The sequence below is a fragment of the Phacochoerus africanus genome, chromosome 4, assembly GCF_016906955.1.
Source record: "Phacochoerus africanus isolate WHEZ1 chromosome 4, ROS_Pafr_v1, whole genome shotgun sequence".
In the NCBI taxonomy this organism is placed as follows: Eukaryota; Metazoa; Chordata; class Mammalia; order Artiodactyla; family Suidae; genus Phacochoerus; species Phacochoerus africanus.
The window spans coordinates 134,671,248-134,691,151 of record NC_062547.1 but is presented as its reverse complement, the minus strand read 5'-3'; the positions used below and the strand labels follow the sequence as shown (position 1 = coordinate 134,691,151).

At 42.3% G+C, this 19,904-nt stretch overlaps 2 long non-coding RNA genes across 3 annotated transcripts in view; one reads left to right on the top strand and one right to left on the bottom strand.

Moving 5' to 3' along the window:
* Positions 1 to 3,322, bottom strand: part of LOC125126320 (uncharacterized) — a 61,818-nt gene extending 58,496 nt beyond the window's left edge. The window contains exon 1 of the long non-coding RNA XR_007134597.1: positions 3,307 to 3,322. This is a non-coding gene — a long non-coding RNA (uncharacterized LOC125126320). The remainder of the gene's footprint in view (positions 1 to 3,306) is intronic.
* Positions 3,323 to 12,789: 9,467 nt separating this feature from the next.
* On the top strand, positions 12,790 to 19,688 carry LOC125126319 (uncharacterized). 2 transcript variants are annotated; one of them, XR_007134596.1, is made up of 4 exons: positions 12,790 to 13,281; positions 17,901 to 18,006; positions 18,186 to 18,722; positions 19,427 to 19,688. It is a non-coding gene; the product is annotated as an uncharacterized LOC125126319 (long non-coding RNA). The 2 variants fall into 2 exon arrangements; XR_007134595.1 differs by having other exon boundaries at positions 12,790 to 13,322.
* Positions 19,689 to 19,904: the final 216 nt, after the last annotated feature.

Genomic DNA, 19,904 nt, shown 5'->3' with positions numbered 1-19,904 from the left:
GAGCAAGGCCAGAGATTGAACCTGCACTCTCAAAGACACAATATTGGGTCTTTAATCTGCTGAGCCATAATGGGAACTCCCTCTTTCTTACTTTTTTTTTTTTAAGCAAGAATATTAAAAGACAGAACTTACAAAACTCAAGAGATATGGAGAAGAATTAGATCTAATAACTTTTTGAATTTACCTCATATTAGATAATCTTTTTGAATGCAATTCTACATCTATCTAAAGAAACTATCCCTTTAAAATTCAAACAACATGAACTTAGTTCTCTGCCTTTTTCAGATTTTTAAAAACAGTACTTGGTCATTAAAGCTTACAGAGTCACAAAACATGGGCCACACAAAACCCGCACACAAAAACGTTCATTGCAGAGAGTTCCTGTTGTGGCTCAGTAGTAACAAACCCTACTACTATCCATGAGGACGAGGATTCAATCCCTGGCCTCGCTCAGTGGGTTAAGGATCCAGCATAGCTGTGGGCTGTGATGTAGGTCACAGACGCAGCTCAGATCTGGGTGTTGCTATGGCTGTGGCTTAGGCCAGCGCCTACAGATCCAATTCAACCCTAGCCTGGGAACTTTCCATATGGCACAGGTGCGGCTCTAAAAAGACAAAATAAAAAAATAAAAAAAGAGAGAGAGGAAAAATGTTCATTGAATCATTATTCATTATGGCCAAAACATGGAAATAACCCAAATGTCCATCAAATGATGAATGAATAAGCAATGGAATATTATTTGGCAATGAAAAGGAATGGAGTACTGACAAATGTTGCAACATGGATGAATCTCAAAAATATCACGTTAAGTGAAAAAAGACAGGTACAGAAGACTACATATTGTATGGTTCTACTTATATGATCCAAGGATAGGCAAGTCTATAGGGACAGAAAGTAGATTAGTAGTTGCAAGGGGATGATGGAAATGGGGAGATTAGGGAGGTGTACACTTTAAATGTGTGAATGAATCTCATGGTATAAAAAATATATCTCAATAAAGCTGTTTTTTTAAAAAAAGAGGACAAAGAGAAAAATTCCCACAATCACAAGTTAATGACTGCTGTTTCTAAGAATGACTATTGTGTAAGTCTGTTAGTTTGAAACATCCAGAGTTAATGTGTTCTGAGTGGCCCAAGAATAAGTGCCCCAAAGCCATGTTCAGAAAGGTCCCACAGGACAAAGGACAGCTTTTCTTCCACCGACCAAAATTTTAACTCTAATAGTTAAAAACATTCATATATCAGTAGACACTTATAATTGACCTGGCTTATAAAACAGCTGATTCTTTTGAGTTTTTAAAGATTAAAGTATAGTTGATTTACAATGTTGTGTCAGTTTCTGCTGTACAGCAGAATATATGTATGTTATACACACATACATTCTTTTTATATTCTTTTCCATTATGGTTTAACCATAGGATATTGAATACAGTTCTATGTGCTAAATCAGTTGATTTCGACAATTTATTTTTATTTTTTTGCTTTTTAGGGCTGCACCCACGGCATATGGAGGTTCCCAGGGTAGGGGTCCAACTGGAGCTACAGCTGCCAGCCACAGCCACAGGCACAGCCACATCAGATCCAAGCCACGTCTGTGACCTACACCACAGGTCACAGCAACGCCAGATCCTTAACCCACTGAGCGAGGTCTGGGATCGAAACTGCAACCTCATGGTTCCTAGTTGGATCTGCTTCCGCTGCACCACGATGGGAACTCCTGATTTTGACCATTGAGATTTGGCTTTCATCAGTAACTAGAACCAGGCTGAGAGAGAGATATGCTCAGGGAGCTTAGGCCTCATCAGTGGGTGCATCCTCAGAAAGGTCACCAAACCTCCTGGGTGCAGAGGAAGAATTTTCAAATTTTTGAAATCAAACTTTTCCAATTTATGGAAATTACAGTTCTTTCAAATTAGTGATACAACTACCTTGCATCAACTGGTACACATAATGATGCACATAGGCAAACAGTAATAAAGGCAAATTTTACCAGTGTGCCAGCAATTCAGTTTAAATGAGATGAAAAAGAAAAATAGTATTATGTAAAATTAGGATAACAGTAAATTTAGAGAGAGGGGTTGTTTGGGAATTATAATGTTGTTTCCCACTAATTTCACTTTCTTCCTTTTTCAGGTCTATAAGAACAAATACAATTCATCTTCTACCAATAGTGGCCAGCCTTACTTTCTGATAAGAGGCAAGAGCTACAGAGACCTTGGGCAGCCACTTTGACTTGCTATCTTTTAGCTCTGTAAGTAATCAAATATCTGAATCCTGGTCCCCATGCTTGTAACAAAAGCATGGGGACCAGTTTGACCAAGTTTTTGAGGACAGTGAGCAATATGTAAACCCTGGAGCACAGTGCCAACACACATGGAGGCCTGGGGCAAAGTAGGCACAGGCTGGCGTGATGGACATGGGACCATCCGGCTCCTCGCAAAGAAAGACTTTTGACACTGATGGGAAATGTCACAGAATCCTTGTCAGGCATGATCTCAAAGGGGCTGCAGTTAAGGGAAGCACATGGCCAAACCTACCAGATGCTGAAAATCAAGGAGGGCCTTTGCTAGATGCCTCATTAGAATGCCAACAAGTGGTATGGTTGCCCTTGGCTTTAAGGACAGAAAGTATACTTATTTTCAAATATGAAAATGAGAATTATTGTCTACTGAGGACAAAGTTAACAAATGGGGTTGAAATAGAATATAAAAAATTCCCATTCCGCTTCTCAGATTGCAGGACTAATGGGGGTCTTCGGATCAGTAAACTAGAGCTGTGAAATTCCCAGCTGTGGGATGAGGGGAAGATTAGGGGGAAAAACCCTCCAAGGGGCCTCAAGGTCAGGGCAATCAGAGAGACGCTCAGGGCACTCCTGGGCCAGGGACAGCTCTCTGGCAGCACACGAACAGTCCACCCTGTGGGCAACTGGAAGAAGGACCACAAGATCCTTAGGAAAAAAACACCTCGTACTTCCAGCTTACTACACACTTATTGAATTAAAGGAACTGTCTGGACGGGTACTACCTCCTAGGGTGAGAAATGGGACAGACCCAAGGTGTAGAAGAGAAGGGACACCACACTCACGATGTAGTGGATGACCTCCTTGCCCTTCATCCACCTGTGACATTCCATTAATGCTTCATTCACTGCTATTGTTTTTTGTTTTTTATAAACAAACTGTGAAAATTAACAAACTACCTCAAAATCAAATACCTGTATTACACTAAAACAAACAAATAAAAAAAAACTTAAAAACAAATAACAGAACACAAATAAGAGAAAAGCTTTGCTTGAGCTCCAAACTCACCCATGGCTGGTGGCTGGCATTCTTGTCTCCAGGAGGAAGGAGTCCATTTTCTTGTTTCTCTGCCATCCAGCCTCAGGGCTGCGTGCAGTACAGAAGTCCAGGGCCTGCTGCCACCTGCAGGCAAAACAGAAAACAACACAAGTTATGGTTTAAGTCACTCACCTAAAACTCCCAGCCTGGGCTTGTCCCCAGGGAGCTGGAAGAGCTAGGTCCTGTCCAGGTGCAAGAGACAGAACTTCTTCAGTTCTGTGTTGGGGATCCCACCACAGAGTTGTGACATATGTAGTGAGTAAAGATTCTAAATGATCAAGGGCTCAAGTATTTTTTTTTTTTTTTGTCTTTTTGCTATTTCTTGGGCCTCTCCCGCGGCATATGGAGGTTCCCAGGCTAGGGGTCGAATCGGAGCTGTAGCCACCGGCCTACGCCAGAGCCACAGCAACGCGGGATCTGAGCCGAGTCTGCAACCTACACCGCAGCTCACGGCAACGCTGGATCGTTAACCCACTGAGCAAGGGCAGGGACCGAACCCGCAACCTCATGGTTCCTAGTCGGATTCGGTAACCACTGCGCCACGACGGGAACTCCTCAAGCATTTTTTGACAGCAGCAGCAAACCCTTACACAGGGCTCACCGTGTACCAGACATTGCTCTAAATGACTTACATTTATTAACTCATTTAATCCTCATAAAAATAGGTGAATTGTTTTAGGAGGTCTCTGCCAATCTGCCTGATTATTGAGTTAGGCTGAATAATTAAAATGAAAGCCTTGATAATACCTGATTTTAAAGAGGGTCATATATGAAAACCCTGTAAGAGATTCTGAGCATCCTACAGATCATTCATTCCCCAAATATTTATCAGCTGCCTGTGATGGACTAGACAATGCTCTAACATCTAGGAAAAGAGGCATCAACACAAAAGACAAAGCCCCTGCTCTCATGGAGAGCTTCTCTTCTGGCGGAGAGAGGCTATGAGAGAAGAGGTGATAAATGGTGTGCCGAAGAAAAAGCAGAGTAAGAGGGAAAGAGAATGATAAGGATAGCTATGCTGTTACTATTCATTCATTTATTCATTCATTCCCAAGTGTTTATTAACCATCCACAAAAAGCAGGTACCCTGCTGGGATGCAATGACAGGCAAAAAACAGACATGGTCCCTGCCTGTAAGGACTACTGACTCACAAAGGAGAGGCACATGACTACCTAAAGACGGGCAAATATGTTAACCTATGGTAGGTATGATAGCAGAATGGCACAGGTCTCTATGAAAGCATCCTAGGGAGCTCAAAAGCCTTAGGAAGGCCTGGGATGGAGCATGAAAAGGAGAAGAATTCTTTTTTTTTTTTTTTTTTTGTCTTTTTGCCATTTCTTGGGCCACTCCTGCGGCATATGGAGGTTCCCAGGCTAGGGGCTGAATTGGAGCTGTAGCTGCCAGCCTACGCCAGAGCCAGAGCAACGCAGGATCTGAGCCGTGTCTGCGACCTACACCGCAGCTCACAGCAATGCCAGATCCTCAACCCACTGAGCAAGGGCAGGGATCGAACCCGCAACCTCATGGTTCCTAGTCGGATTTGCCAACCACTGCGCCACGATGGGAACTCCAGGAGAAGGATTCTTGGTAAAAAGCAGATCATGTGCAAAGGCTGGATCATGGACAGCAAGCAGAAGTAGAGTGGGAAGAGAGGAGGCAAGAGGATGTGGAAAAGGGGTGGGCGCCCTTGCACAACCCTCCCAGCCACGAGACATCCTTATCCTCTGAGAACTGGAGCACCACACAAGGGCCTTAGGCAGAGGAGGAACATGGCTGGATATGTGTGTTTTAAAAAGATGATACTAGGTGGTAGGCTGAATAAGGGTGCTGCCAAAGATGTCAATGTCCGACTCCCCAGAAACTGTGAATATATCCCCTTACATGACAAAAAGGATACTGCAGACGCGATTAAGTTCAGGATCTTGAGATGGGGGGCGGATCGTCCTGGATCATCCAGGTGGGCCCAATGTAACCGCAAGTGTCCTTACAAGAGGGAAGCCAAGGGCGACATGACGACAGAAGAGAAGTGTCAGAGTGACGCCGTAGGAAAAAGGCGTCTCAGTTTTCAAGATGAAGGAAGGGTCCCTGAGCCATGGAATGAAGGAAGCCTCCAGAAGCTGGGAGTCAACAAAATGATTCTCCTCCAGTGTCTCCACAAGGAAAAGACCCCTCTGAAACCTTGGGAACTGTAAAAGAGTAAATTTGGATTGTTTTAAGCTACTAATTTTGTGGTGTTTGTTACTGCAGCAAATACTGATTTCTATAAAACACAGACCAGAAGTAAGAGGAAAGGGAGGGCAGGAAAGGGTTGTCTAGACTAGAGATGTGCAAGCTTAAACCACAGCAGTTGCAGTGAGGTACAGAGGAGCTGAAAGACCCCTGGAGGGGAGGAGCCGACCAGTCAAAGGTCTTGCTGGACCCTGGCAGACATTAGTTGAATGCTGCAGCAGGCCTTCTTTAGGCTTGGGATCTGGCTGGCTCACCTCTGACAGAGCTTACCACCCTTTGCAGAAGGAGGAAGCTTGCACCAAAGCTGTAAGGCCCACCTCCAGATAGAGACACAATTTAGTCACTTCACAGGGACCCACCAACCCTCTTCCACAAAGAAGTCCAGGGATTTCCAGGAAAAGCTCTAAGAAGTAACATCCCTGTAATTTCTACTAGGCAAAAAGTAGCAATTGTCTCTGCTAAGCTTTAGGCCTTGTAGTGAACCTTTTTTCCTAAGAAAGATTCTGTAATCCTGGAAAGGAGGTGACTAAATTTAAATACACGTACCTTCAACCCAGGTAAAGCCGAGCCATGATTATATCCAACATGGATAAATTTCATAGTAAGTAGAATAACACAGAAGTTAAAGAAAGAGAATAAAGGAGAAACCAGGAGACCCTCTCTCAGCATCTCCTCCATTCTTATTTAATGATTCAGACCTGCTGAAAAAACTAGAATCTTAATTTGGTCCAGCCTAATTGAGAAAATGAGGCAATAAAAATTATGTCAAAGAATTTTAGATATACTCTATTTTACTCCAAAAATATAAATATACACCCACCAAGACCAAGTACCTTGGAGTGTACTAAGGGGTGACAAGGAAGTCTTGAGGGCACTATCTCTCCAGGGCTTTGCAGCAGGCCACAGGGACCTAACTGGATTCTTGGAGCATATAAGGACCCAGGAGTGCCTGAAGATGGCAAATACCAAGCAGTACTGTTAAGGTTAGAACAGGTTAATTTAAAAATATCTATATGTATATATTGTTTTTCTAGTGACAAAATTAGCATGTTTATTAATGGAAAACACAAAAATTTCCTGTAGTAACAAGAGTCCGGGGATAATTTATTTGGAAATATTTCATCCAATATTTTTTGAGATTCACACACACACATGCTTTCTCTGAAACATTAGGATACTACGCATATTTTTCTTTTATAACCAGTTTTGTTTTACATAATGGTATATAATTTTCCCATGTCATTAAATATACTTTAATAGTTGGCACTATTCCATCATTGGATGGTATCAAAATCACGTAACTAACCCCTACTGTTGGACAACTGAGCTGTTTCTAATTTCATGATAACAGAAGTCGTACTGGGAGGAACAGCTCCATATATTACAACATCTCTCCATTTAAAATCTGTGTCTAAAGCTCAGATTATTGGTTCCTTTTGTGGCACAGTGGAAACAAATCTGACTAGGAACCATGACATTGCAGGTTTGATCCCTGGCTTTGCTCAGTGGGTTAAGGATCCGGAGTTGCCACAAGCTGTGATGTAGGTCACAGATGCAGCTGGGATCTGGCATTGCTGTGGCTGTGGCCGCTAGCTGTAGCTCCAATTCGATCCCTAACCTGGGAACCTCCATATGCCACAAGTGTGGCCCTAAAAAGCAAAAAAAAAAAAAAAAAAAAGGATTTTAAAAAGCAAAACTTATTTACTATTATAAATGGAAAACCAGCATCATATGTCATAAAGGCAGTCATACAAACAAATACAATGGAAAACCTAACAGTGTCATGAAACTAGCACTGATACTTCTATCTCTTTTCTCATCCCTTTCTATGAAATGGGAGAGGAGGAAGGCTTAAAAAGGTCTTAAAGTCATACTAGCACTAAGCTGAGATTTTTCTCCTTCCCTTGATCAGGAGATTGGAAAGGAGCTGACTAGAGGAGTCACTTCCTCTCTATGGGAGTCAGTGTTAGACGAGGTCACAAATGTGTCCCACATAAAATTACCCTGCACCGCCTGAAATAAACCCAAAGGGAAACATGTTTTAGGATACATGTCTGGAAGTAGAATTACTGGGATAAAAGGTATGGACACTTTCCAAAAGTTTTGATAAACTCCATCCGAGTTAGTTTTACCATAGGTTTACTATGACAGTGCCCATTTTACTTTACCCTCAAGCACTAAGAGTTATAAACAAAAATGATAAGCTTTTCAGTAAAAGATATTCAGCAGATGAATTTTCAAAGCTACTTTCGTATTCCTCCAGCAAGTCTCTGACCCTAGGGGAGGACAATTATATGAACCTTCAGATAGTGGTAAATTTACACAAACTGATATTGCACTTGGTTTCACCAAGCTAAAGTAAACTCAGTAAAGCATGAGTAAGTGACTTTAGCATTTGCAAATATTTTAGAATGTTTTTGTGTTGGCAAAGGTCAAATGAGGATCAGAAGAGCATGGATTCCAAAGTATACTTTGGAGAAATAAGAGACCCAAAGGAGCATTATTTTTGAGACACAAATAACTACAAATTTTCAGTAAGTCAAGGAAAACTCTAAAAGAAACATATGTTTAAGCCTTCCTATCTTGGTATGATATGTAGCTGCACAAGTAGATTACAGATTAACGCAACTGTTAAGAAAAGACTTTTAAAATAGAAAACTAAAAGTTTATTTTAAGCATGAAGAGTTAGTAATAACAGAAAGCTTGCAGATTATTTCAATAATTCCTTGGCAGACACATGCGTATATGCGCCTGTGGGACAGAAGAGAATTAAAAACATGCTAAAAAGTTTCTTACGTTTGGAATGAAATTAGAGGGTCTGATTAATTTTTAGCATTTATAGGAAAATATGTTTACCTATGCTTGAGAATTTAATGAGGGATCCTATTCAAGTCACTAAATAAAATGAAGGAAGGAATGAGGACAAAAACACCTTGATGAATCCAGAAGTAGTTTGTAAGAAAAAAGCTCAGAGAACTCATGATAAATTGATGCCAAAACAAGATGGCAGAAATAAGGCCACATTTACCAGTGATCGAAATAAATATGAATGAATTAAATTTTACCATTAGACTTTCAAACTAAATGCCCAATAATGGAAAATGGATAAATAAATCATGATACTACATTTTAAAGAAAATGCGTATCTGTGTGTGTATATGGCACAGAACGAGGTCTGACTTAAATAGCTCAGAAAGTGGTAGAAAAATATATAAGCGCAGAAAAGAATCTAGAAAAACACACCAATTTGGTAACTGGTTGCCTATACAGAGTAGAATTACAGGAGACAGGAGTGGACTTCCCCATCTCACTTTATGAATGTCACTAATAGCATGTAACCAGAGAAAGAAGAAGAAATGAGATAACAAATATAAGGGCAGAATCGATGAAACAGAGGATACAGAGGACAAAAAATAAAGGTGGTTAACAAAACCCAAACTATTTCTGTGAAAATAAACATCTAGGGAAACGGATGAAGAATAACTGATAGAAGGTGTATAGGGGGAACTACAGGGGAAAAAAAGGAAATGACAAATATAATAGACATTAAAAAACATACAATAATAATAAAAATAACTATGATAACACATTTCAAAAACTGATAAAATGGATACATTTCTAGAAAAATTGCCAAAATCCACACAAAAATTATTGACAATGTGAACAGCTATTTAAGACACTGAAGTACCTTTTAAAACCTCTTCCCCATAAAAATCTTAGGCCTGGAAGGTCTTACAAGCACATTCTAATAAATTCTAAAAAACAGACAATTTCTATATTAAATGCATTGCTTCAAAAAACAGAAAAAAAGGAGGAAACACTGTCTAACTTAAGGTTACTAAAACTTTGAAATTTGTAATATGGACTGCTCTAAAAAAAAAGAAAAATACAGGTCAGTCTCACTGATAAACATGGATGCTAAACACCTAAGTAAAATATTATTTAATCAAATCCAAAAGTACATTCAGAAAATTACATGATAAGTTAACAAAGAAATGAATTTTTAAAGTCAGAAAAATCTTTCAATATAACTCACCACATTTATGGTTTACAGAACAAGTTACTAGTGCCCACCATTTCTCTGTTCTCCTTTTCCTCCTGGAAATACCAATATCCTTCCCAGCCACCTTACAACTAGGTGGGACCACATTACTAGCCCTTGCCGGTGGAATGTGAGTAGAAGCGGTATTTGTCATCTCTGGACAACCAAAAGGATCTGTTGAAGGACTCAGGTCTTAGCATACGGGGAAGACACTGGCTAGAAAGAGCCTGAGTTCCTGAATGTGATACGTGAGTTCCTTGTTGGTTTAAGCCCTTGAAATGTTGGAGTTGTTTCAAGAGTTAGCATTATATACCCTAATAATACATGGACAATCACATGATCATTCCACCAGATGGAGAAAGACTACTTGTCAATGTTCAATAACAAATCGTGATTTAAAAAACAAAACAAAACAACAATAACAAAAACAACTTTTAGAGTAGGATTAAGAGAACAAGGCCCTGTCATCCCTACCACCTTTTCTTCATAGCTTGGTTATTCATCAGTTTAGCCACAGTTTGTTGCTAAATTTCTCATTAGAAAGTAGTGCATGGGATTATATTTTCCTTCGTATCTCAAATCCTAAAGAAAGGGACTTCCTTTACTTGATAAAGATTACCATCTAAAAGCCTATAACTAACATCAAACTTAACAGGGAAACTATATCTATTCTTTTTAAGGAAGGGAACAAGACAGTCAGTCATGCTTGCTCCTACCTCCACCATGTAATAGAATTATACAGGCAGTAGCCGCTACAATTTAAGAAGAAACAATAAAAATGGAAACAAAGTATAAAATTGAAAGAAAAGAGATAAAAGTTGTCAGTGGTTGCAACTGGTATAGTTATTTACAGAACTCTATCAGAATGAATAGTTCATAAAGATAGCTGTATAGGGATGAGACCAACCTAAAAATAATTGATTTCATTTATCTACAGCAACTGTAACCAATCACTGAGAGAGAGAAAATGAAACCATGTAACAGGCAACAGTATAACAAAATAAGATACCATTGTAATAGTAATATTATTGAATTATTTAATCTAGCAATCATCTTAAAGAGAACATGTAAGAACCCTGTGGAGAAAAATTTTAAACCCTATTAAAGCACATAAAAGGAAGCATGAATAGATGGATACATATTCATGGGTGAGACGACTTGACAATGAAAAATATCAATTCCTCCCAGATCAATCTATGATTTCAATTAAATTCCAATCACAATTTCAGAAGGACTTTTGGCAAATTTTCCAAACAGATATTTCAATGTTAATGGAAGAACAAGTCCATGACAAGCTAAGAAGAGTTTGAAAAAGAAAAATGAAATGGTAGCTATTAATGCAAATCACAAAGCCATAGTAATAAAAAACAAAATCCAAGTGGAGTAAAGATGCAAATGTAAAAGAAGAAACAACAGAGTTTGTAGGAGGAAATACAGAAAAAATATTATTATCTTTAGGTAGACAACGATTTCTTAAGTAAGACACAAAAGGCACAAGCTAAAAGGAAGAAAATGATGCATACGACTACATAAAGTTTAAAGTTTTATGTCAAAAAAAAGTAGACTATAGACTAAAAAGTAAGAGTTAAAACTATAAACTCTTGGAATAAAACGCAGGAGTGACCCTTCATGACCTTGGGTTAGGTAAGGATTTCTTAGATATGACACCAACAGCACAAGAAATAAAAGAGAATATTGATCAACTGGACATCAATAAAACTGAAAAAAATTTTTGTTTCAAAGAACACCATCAATTAAGTCAAAAGATAACTCACAGAATGTGGCGAACTATTTGCAGCTCATTTATCTGATAAAGGATATGTATCAAGAATATATAAATTATGGAGTTCTCATTGTGGCTCAGCAGAAATGAATCTGACTAGTATCCATGAGGACACAGGTTCGATTCCCGGTCTGGCTCAGTAGATTAAGGATCTGGTCACAGATGAGGCTCAGATCTGGCGTTGCTGTGGCTGTGGCACAGGTCAGAGGCTACAGCTCCGATTCAACCCCTGCAAACCTCCATGTGCCACAGATGTGGCCCTAAAAAGACACACACACAAAAAGAACATATAAATAATACAACTTAATAACAAAAGAGCCAAATTTTAAAAATAATTGTGAATAGACATCACTTCAAATAAGATATACAAACGGCTCAAAAGTGCACTAAAATATGTTCAACATCATTAACCATCCAGGAAGTGCAAATTAAAACCACAGTGAGCTAGAGATTTATACCTGCTAGGATGGCTGTAACCAAAAATACAGACAAGTGTTGGTGAGGAAATTGAAACAGTCATGCACTACCAAACAGGTGGTAGGATTATAAAATGTTGCAGCTATTTTGAAAAACAGTTTAAAAAGAGACACACCATATAATCCAGCAATTCTACTTCTAGGTATATATGCAAGAGAAATGAAAATATATGTTTACACAAAAATGTGTACACTAATGTTCACAGAAGCATTATTCATTACAAGTCAAAAAGTAGAAACCACCAAAATGTCCATCAACTGATGAATGGACAAACAAAATGCAGTATATCCACATGATGGAATATACTGGGCAATAAGAAGGAACAAACTCCTGATACATGTTATAATGTGCCTAAAGCTCTAAAACATTATACTAACTCTAAGAAGCCAGTCACAACAAACCACATATTGTATAATCTCATTTACATGAAATGTCCAGAAACAAGCAAATATATAGAGACAGAAAGTGGATTAGCGCTTGCCTAGAGCCATGGAGAAGAATATTAAGGGCTACTGGAGAATGACTGCTAATGGAGTAAAATGTTCTAAAATTGGATTATGGTGATAGTTACACACTCCACAAATATATTAACCAGCACTGAATTGTATACTTTTAATTGATTTTCTGGCTCATAATAAAGGTGGTATTTTCTAAAAGCAGTGAATATTCAACTCCGGGAGGGGAGTACACATGGGGTACTCCATGTTTTAAGAATTAGGACCTCGATCTTTTGTCAAATTCAAATGGCTGTTTTCACAGTTAAGATTATTCAAATTTTCCTTCAGTAATAGGTCTTAGGATCAGATCCATGTGATGAGGCAGAAAGAAAAGTTAAGTAAAGCAGGGCGGGGCGGGGGGGGGGGTCCTTGGTATTGCCTACAAAAACTGTTATCACTCCAACCTAAGTCAAGTACCCGTAGATTCAGGCACTTAACTTCTAACACTAGTGCGTTCTCCTATCTACACAACTGGTCTTGCGGGCACCTGGCATATCTATTTTCTCTTGCCAGGGAATGGGGAACACCCCAGGGCAGGGACTCTCTCCACAGCCTTGAGGTGGAGCCCAATTCTGAGCTGCGTATTCGTGACCAAGGGCAAAGAGCTGGCTCTCATCTTTCAGGGGACACAGTGGACAGAGAGAGTGTGCTGTCTGGGAAGGACGGAGTCCCGGAGGGCCATCCCTGACCATTTCTGCCAGTCCCAGGGTCAGGGCCCTTGCAGAGGCGGCCCTTGTCTTCACCTGGGCAGGGCTGTGGGGAGAGGGCGGCACTCTCCAGGCCTCCCAGCTGCACCCCTGCCAGACAGAGAACGCTTGCGAGGCACGCCAGGTGCGACCAAGTGCACCAGATTCGAAAAACTTAGCCAAACCGCCCTAGGTTTGGGGCCGCGGGCAGCAGCAGAGGAGTCTGATAGGTAAGAAGGGTCAATTGAGAGTTCCTCCCTGCTGGGCTCAGGTGAGTCACACTGCTGGGCATTTATACCTCTTTTTTTTCTTTTTTTAAAATTCTTGGGTGGGGGTGGGGGATGTCGGCGTTCCACAAAAAGAAAACGTGTGATGAGAGCGGTGGCCTGGCTTACCCCCGGCCCCCCTCGACCCCAGGCTGCCAGATCGTTAGTCCGAGCCCCCCGCCCAGGTCTTCCAGCCCCGCCCGGAGGATGAAGCCTCCAAAGTCCAGCGGGGCCCCTTCTCGGGCCCTCCCAGCCCCGCGGCAGCAACCCCCGGCCCGGCCGGCCCGCATCCAACCGCCGCCTGGCGTCCCGCCCGCGCGGTCCGCAAGGAGGAGCCCGCGAGGCGACCGCGAAGGGGCTGCGCTTACCTTGCCGGGCGCGGGCTGCGGCCCCAGCTCGCCTGCTCCAGGCCGTCCGCCCCGCACACTGCGCCCCTCGCCCCGACGGCTGCTGCGCCGGCCCTGGACACCAACACTTTCATTTTCCTCAACGCTCTCGGCAGGAAAGCGAAAGCGAAATCGGCCGAGAGGCGGGCCCGAGCCCGAGCGCGCGGTGAATGCGGAGCGCGGGCCCGCAGCCAGAGGCGGGGGCCCCGGGCCTCGGGTCAGCGCGCGGCGCGCGGGCAGCGTTCCGGCGGGAGCCGCGTCCGCCGGAGAGGCCGCTACCCTGCCTGTCTCTCGGGGCTGCTTCCCCTCTAAGCCCTTCGTGCTGCGCCCGCTGGGGCCTCGCGGGTGGAGGCTGGCCCCCGCACCGCGACCAGACTGCCGGCGGCGCTTCGTGGGTCGCTGGCCTGGACGGCCGGGGGCCAGGCTCTGAGGGAGCCGGGCGGGAGACGCTAAGGGAACTGAGGCAGGTTTCGCTCGCAGACCCCAGGGGTCGGGCGCTCCTCAGCCCAGGCATGCGCACTGGTCCCTCTGCCCAGCTGGGGGCATCCGCACCGCGGACGGCTCGGTCCTGACGGTGAGGGTACCAGGGTCAGGGAGACATGGAAGACAGTGATGCCAGTGAAAGGCGGGGGGCGGGGAGCGGGGGAGACATGCTTTATTTGATAAGAAAAACTGGAGCAAGATTAAGGTTTGGACTCCCTGGTCTAAGTGGTGCCCATCTTCATAATCCACGGATTTAGAGATTCCAGGTACAAGTTGGCTGTGTGACTTGGGGCAAAATATTTACTCCTTTAGCCATGGTTTCTTCTGTTGGATCAGGATAATAACCTTACCTACTTCAGGGTTGTGGGAATTAAATGAAATGATGTAAGGAAGAGAATACTTAGTATTTTCTATTAGGCTCTAGGTGGCCTCTCTGAGGGCAGCGACCAAGTCATTGTTTTTCGGGATGCTTAATAGTCGAATGGTCATTTGATAAAAGGATAGTTTTAAAGGTTTTTTTTTGAACTGTGTTATTTTGACTTAGAAGAACTGAGGGGGCACTGCAATTTTTTTGGAAGGCACCTCACACTTAGCCTGACAATTAGCCCCTATAATCATGCCACTGGAACAAGTTTTTATTAGAATAGAGCACTGCCTCAAAGTTTGACTGAAGTCCCCCCAGCTCAGTCAAGCATTAGTCACAGAATCTGAAAAATACTTTTGTAAGCATTTCTGTAGAAATGTGAAAAACATTGTCAAGACTCTGTGCTCCAAACAGTGCCTTGTGTTTCTTTGTTGGTTTTGCATAGAGCAATCTGATAACTGGAACAGAGAAACATAACATACTGCTTAATCTGCCAGGGTCACTTTGGTAAATTTGCCATTTGTAAATTTGGGCATGTTCCCTGCTTGAGGGAGGCCTTGATTTGTGACTGAGGTTGTGACTTTTTATGCACAAAAGCATAAAATCCTCCCAGTAGTCCCACAAGAGCAGGTGGGGAAGTGAGGCAGGCCAAATGATAACCTTAGAAAAACACATTTCCTTCTCCAGAAAGTGATGCTTTTTGTCTGCAGTATGATGGGGGAAAAAAAATTAAGACAAGCCTAGGAGCCTCTTCCTTGTTATAGGACAATCATTCTTGACTCTGAGGGCAAAGTAGAGCTAAATATGCTTCTGAATAAAAAGAATGTCTGGGAGAGGAGGGTTAAGAAAAGAGAAAAAAGGCAAGAAGATAGAAATTCTGGTTACCTTTTATGAATGTTACCCATGGAAACACAGAGGTGCCAGGAGGTGATGGATAGCCTGGAATCTATCATTTTGGTGATTTCCTAAGGTCTAGATTTGGTCCTTGGCCTTATGGGGTCAAAATGTTCATCTTTTCAATGTTCCAGTGTGAATTAATAATCAGCATTATATGAAATCAGAATGCAAACTTATTGATTTTATTGACCATTTGCTAGACATGTTAAGTGTGTTATATGCATTGCCTCATTTAATTCTCTCCACAGCCATGTGGTACCTTGTGGTCTTTTTTACAGTTGGGGAGTTGGGGGAGGGGGGAAGATGAAGGAAATCACTAGGGAAACACAGCTGGTATGTATGTATGTGGTAGAGTCAGAGTTCAAATAAAGGCCATCTGATCCAAAACCTGGAGCTTCGCTGTTTCTTGTGAGAAGCCATACTGTCCAGAACATCGGACTCTATAGAGTGGGCCTACTAAGTGACTCTCTTCTTGTAACTGTGCAGTGTGGACCCTCATTGTCAGAAAGTGGTTTGGTGAGCTTTTTAAAAATAGAATCAGAAGGATGAATTATCTGACGTAAATGTTTAATGATATCAGCTTTGAGTAGCCTTTGTCTGTCTTCTTCCACTACGAAAATCTGGGAGGATTAGGCACTCAGTCCTGCTGGTCTGGCCAGCCCTACTCCTTGGAATGGTGCCTGGTCAATACTTGTACCTTTTTATTATATTGCCTGGGCTGCTCCTTCTCAGATGGACCCATTTCTTTTTTAGATAGAATAAGGCCTCACTAAGTAATAGTACTGTTAGACCTTGTAAGTCCTGGAGTCCTTATTGCTTTTTATGGAGGCATTTTGTGTATCTTGGCTCTGATTGGCTTGATTTATAATTTAACTTTGTATCCCACTTCTTTGGGGATAACTCACTCTCTTTTCTTTCTTACCTTCCCTGAAATTCTAACTCTAGAATAAAATCTTGTGCAATAGCCATTTTCGCAACAAGCACTGAGGCCCGCAGTGCTCATCAATGAAGACCCAAAAATCCAAGTCCAAGGCCAGCCCTCAAAAATTTTATCATGGGCAGAGGGTGGGGTGAGAGCGGAGGAGATCATGCCAGACATCTGGAGAACAATGTAAATGGAAAGAAATGGTTAGAAAACACCTGGTGTGTGATTCAAATAAAAAGGAAAAATATTTAAAACCTGTTTTAGATACATCATTCATTCAACAAATGTTTTGAACAAATACAAAATGCAGCCACTCTGCTAATCATGGGGATTCAATAATGAAAACTGACACAGTCTCTGCCTTCAGGAAACACACTTTTATGAGGTAGTCAGACATTCAAATAATCAGTCAAATATAGAATACTATCCTAAATGTTACAAAGGGCATTTGATTCTCAGAGAAGGATTTGAAATTTCCTGAGGGGTCAAAGAAGTCTTCCTTGAAGAAGAGTTGTTTGAACTAGGAGCTGAGGAGTGAGGATTAGTTCACTGGGTACAGGGGATGGGGTTGGAGAAGAGATAATTAGTGGAGGAGACAGCATGTGCAAAGGCCCTGAGGCAGGAAGAACTTGGAGAATTTGGGGAACTGAAGCAGGCTGGATATGAACCATTTTCAATCTGATACCCAAAGGGTCAGTGAAGCTCAGAGAGAGAGAGAGAGTAAGGAGAACCCAAGTCCGTAGGAGGCTGGAAAATAAGGCAAAAGCCATAACAGCTAAGATCTTGAAGGCCAGGCTAAGGACTTAGGTCTTTATCCCATGAGGACTGATGTTGTTTAAGTAGGGGGTTATATCATCTCACTTATGTTTTAAAAAGACTGTTCTGTCTGCTGTGTGGTGAATGGATTGAAAGATGGTCACCAATTGGGATCAAAATGAGGGGAGTAATGGTGGGAGAGATGGAGAGAAATGTACAGATGTAAGAGATGTTCGGGAGGTAAAATAGTCAGGAACTTGGCAATGGATTGGGTCTTAGAGATAAGGGAGAAAAAGATGCATGACTCCCAGGTTGCATGATTGAATGAATGATTGTGGAAGCCATATAGGTGATCAGAGGTCTCTTCAAGAGACCCTTCTACAAGGAACAAAGCTGACAGCCTCCAGCTGCTGCGCCTTCACATCTACTGCAATGTTCACACAAGGCCTCACACTCTGGCCGCTCTCAGTGAATGAACAAGCACAGTGCAGGTACCAGAGCCAGGCCCTTTCAGCTCCAAGGTGGGGCTCCTTCAGCAGGATATTTCTATTCTGGGGTTTCCTTTCACTGTGCCCATCACTTTCTCAGAACTGCTCTGCATCTGAGGCTTTTCTTACCTAATCCTCCTTCCTTCCCTCTCCCCTTTCATAGAGGACATACCTCTATCATGGTCTGAGTCTCTCTCTCTGCCTTTTCCTGCTCCCTCTCCTCTTTACATTTCATGAGCCTTTCCCCCACTAAACTCAAATGTGTAATTCCATCTTGGTGTCAGCTCTAGGAGGACTCAGACTGACCCAGTGATGGCCCACATTGAACTGGAGAATCTTGGACCAGATTTTGGAGGGCTTTGATTCTGCACATGCTGGGTGAGGTGTCAGGTGAGCCAGGGACCTCTCTGTCCACTTTCCCACTCATAGGATATGTTCTGCCTTACTACTAAACTATCAGCCATGTCCTCTTTGTGAGCTAGTGTCTGGTCGTCTTTATAAAATGCTTGTTCCATGGATAATCTCCATACCTCAGTTTAAGACTCAATACTATAACTGTTTCCCTCTAGAAAAATATGACTTACCACTAGCAAAAATATCCCTTCACTTTCTTGAGGAGGAGGCAAAAGGCAAAACACAGAAAGGGGGTGAGTAATTGGTCTTGAACAATCAAAGGTAAATAATTTTGCTCTGGGTAGCCCTGACTTTTTGGGAAAAGGAGTAGTCTTTTATAAGTGTTCCCAAAGGTAAAGACTTATACATATGAAGACACAGATGGAAATCTGTCATTCCGTGGGAAAAAGAAGTTAACACACCAAAAAGCACGCTAGCTCTGACCTTTGTTTCCCAGAGCAAGGTGTCCTCAGAAAGCTGGGTGGCATAGGATGACCTTCTGGTGATTGCCTGTTTGGCTGAATCACCTGTCGGAGGGCGGCGCTCTTCAGGCCTGACATTGGCTTATCCTACTTGAAGCAGGCTTGAACACAAATCATGCCTACTCATGAGTATTTGAACACTGAGCTTTCTCACAGGTCAGTGTTTCCTTCAACTAATCACAGACCTCAGACCGCCCATACCCATCTGTGAAGGATGGAAGTTGATGGTAGGTGAGTTTACATGTTTTATTACTAAGCTTTTGGGAAGCCCTGATACCATTAGTCTGCTTGGACTAAAAAGAGAAAGAAGTAAGTGTGGGCATTATGAAGGATATTTTCCTGAGGGGTCTGTCTCTCATTAAGGGATGAATGAGTAAAAATATCTGTTAAAAACAAAAAGAGGAGTCCCTGTTGTGGCGCAGTGGTTAACAAATCCGACTAGGAACCATGAGGTTTCGGGTTTGATCCCTGGCCTTGCTCGGTGCGTTAAGGATCTGGCGTTGCCGTGAGCTGTGGTGTAGGTCGCAGACACAGCTCAGATCCCGTGTTGCTGTGGCTCTGGCGTAGGCCGGTGTCTACAGCTCCGATTAGACCCCTAGCTTGGGAACCTCCATATGCCACAGGTGCAGCCCTAGAAAAGACCAAAGAAAAGAAAAGAAAAACTACCAAATGTAAAGTGAATGTACTACTTAAGTCCTTGAGGGTAGAAACCTTGTCTTTTTCCCCAAAGGTAGTTATTATTTCCCTCGTTAAGCCAAACAGAAAATGACTAGGATTAATTATTTGCAGAGTCCGTAATTACACTGGGGGTCAGGAGGAACAGCGGTATTATTATTGTCAGTACAAATTTATTATTGCTACACATTTTACATGCATGATCCAGTTGAATCCTTATAAAAACCCAAATGAGGTAACTCATCCATCTATCTTTACAGGTGAGGATACTGAGTCTCAGAAAGGTTAAGTGAGTTGCCCGAACTTACAGTACTACTAAGTGGAGAAGCCGACTTTTGGATCTCATGGACCGCACATCTATTCCAGGTGTGGACGCTTAGCCAATAAGCTATAATGCCTCCCAGGAGAGGATGTGCTTTGAGGTGACCCTTGAACATGGGTAGAATTGGGATAATCAGAGATAAGGAAGGACAATGTGGAGTTCCTGTCCTGGCTGGAGGAAACGAATCTGACTAGTATCCATGAGGACACAGGTTCAATCCCTGGCCTTGATCAGAGGGTTAAGGATACAGCATTGCCGTGAGCTGTGGTGTAGGTCGCAGACACTGCTTGGATCCCACGTTGCTTTGGCTATGGGGTAGGTTGGAAGCTGCAGCTCTGATTCGACGCCTAGCTTGGGAACCTTCATATGCCACGAGTTCAGCCCTAAAAAGCAGGAAAAAAAAAAAAAGTTACAAT